Source organism: Crocodylus siamensis, chromosome 8, assembly GCF_052110815.1.
Source record: "Crocodylus siamensis isolate JL-2025a chromosome 8, ASM5211081v1, whole genome shotgun sequence".
NCBI lineage: Eukaryota > Metazoa > Chordata > Crocodylia > Crocodylidae > Crocodylus > Crocodylus siamensis.
In genome coordinates this window covers 22,789,675-22,791,714 of record NC_143402.1, presented here as the reverse complement: position 1 = coordinate 22,791,714, position 2,040 = coordinate 22,789,675, and the positions used below count along the sequence as shown (strand labels likewise).

General features: G+C 48.9%; 1 pseudogene; it reads left to right on the top strand.

Annotated features, from left to right (window-relative positions):
* The first annotated feature begins 820 nt into the window (after positions 1–820).
* On the top strand, positions 821–1,044 carry LOC149858193 (U2 spliceosomal RNA; annotated as a pseudogene).
* Positions 1,045–2,040: the final 996 nt, after the last annotated feature.

The window sequence follows — 2,040 nt, the reverse complement described above, 5'->3', positions numbered from 1 at the left end:
TCAGATAAGGTGGGGTTCAGTCTCCATAGCCTATTCAGTCCCTGGTATTCTGCTGTTACTGCCAGTGAGGGACCTAATGATCATGGCAGCATTTATGATGAGATCCCTGTCCATCAGGAGTAGGAGTGAGCCCATCCTCAGTGTGGCAAGCAGCTATTTCTCAGATGTGAAGCTGCTTGCAATTTGTATGAGCAGCTGTCTGTGAAGGGGGAAAAAATAATCCCTGTACACAGTATTGGGTGGAAAGGGCCAAGGACGGACTCTGTTCTCTGACTGATGCAGACCATCTGTACAGCCTGTCCTTGGAATTCCAGCAGACCCATTCGGCCTGTCTCCGCTGTGGCCCTTTGGCGATTTCGTTATCTTGCAGTCCATTAGTGAACCGTGCCATGGCTTCAGGATGCAGATGCTCGTTATGCTACAGTTTGGTCTGATGGGAGATTATGTTCCCATGGGATGGGTCTAACCTACACCTGTTTGCATTATAGAGAGTTGTTTTGGGTGACGCAGAGGCAGTGGACAGCTCCTTTCATCCCAGAGACTGGGTCAGACTCACAGCTTCAATTCAGAGAGACCTCAGGTCAAACCTGGAGGAGGCATTGCCACCTGCTTCCCATTAGGTCTCCTTTCTCTAGGAGAGGGCCATATCATTCTGCTACTCACCCCAATTATCTAGAGAGGTTTTTATTTGCCCTGTAAAAAAATTGAAAATCTACTCTTGGCTCTCCCCTGGGGGGCTGCATCCTCAGTAAGGAACATTTTGATGTGCTGGCTGTGGGCAGCCCACTGTGGTTAAACCCTATGGAGTAACAGTGCTCACATGCCCTTTCTTCTGTTCAGCTTTGGACTAGTGTTGTGCCTGGCAGGGGAAGCACCGTGACCACATAGGTGGGCTCCCCAGGGCAGGTGATTGTCTCTGACCTCCATTGGAGGTCTGTATTGAGCAGATTCTTTTTGGTTGTTGGGTGGTGGAACCGGAGCTTGCTCCATCCACTCCATGCATTGACCTGGTATTACAGTGCTTCCAGGACCAGTGGAAAAAAAGCAGGAAAAAAAAAAAAGCCCTTTCTTCTGTTCAGGGAAGTTATCTACTTCACTACTGTTTTTTCAACTCAAATCCTTTGTGTTTGACTATAGTGGGGCTGCCCTGCATGGCTACCAAGGCCAATACAGGTTATATGCCCAGCTGTGATATTATTCAGCTGTTCACCCAGAAAAGCTCAAGTGCTGCTCAACTGGAGGTTGCATTGACCACTTGCCAGAAGCCCAAATATGGTAGGAGTGGCGAGGTGTGGTATGGGACCAGAAGACCCAGCGTTCAGTGCTCTCCCTAGGGCTGTGCTCCATCTTGAATCTGGGTAGAGAAATGCAGATGGAAGCTGTAGTCTCCACAGGCTACACCATGATGTTCAAAGAGGACAGCAGCTGTGGAGCTTTCTGTGAAACAGCCGGGGGATTATTTGGTTTGTGGGCTGGTTCTTGGCCACCACTCTCATCAGCTGTCTGCACCTCTATGAGGCAGTATTAGACAGCCCTGAAGTTTGCTTTGCGGCTGCCCTCTGCACTAACAATGATTGCCCACTGGTGATTAATTTATCCCGATAAAAGAGGAGCCTGAAGAGGGTATCACCTTCTAGCCTTTGGTTCAGCTCCCTGGAAGCTCCTTTGAGAGAGACTTGGTGGTTTATTAAGTAGATGACAGAGGCTGAAGCCCAGCCATGGCAGTGTGTTAGCATAAGGGGTCAACGCCCTCAGGCTCTTATAAGAGCCTACGTAAGATGGTGATTGCTGGTAGGAATGAACCTGTGGCCTTTTGGAGCTGTACAGAAAGCATATCTCATTCTGCCAGCATGATACTGTCTGACAATTGTTGAAACACTTGGGCTTGCTCTAAGGAGAGAGGAGAGTGGGGTGGAGTGTGAAGCTGCCCTGGTCGTTAGTACATAGAAGTCATCTGGGTTTTTATCTAGCTGTTTGTAAATGCTCCAGTTGCTGATGGCACTCCAGGCTAAGGTGTGAGTGAGGAATGTCTTACATGAA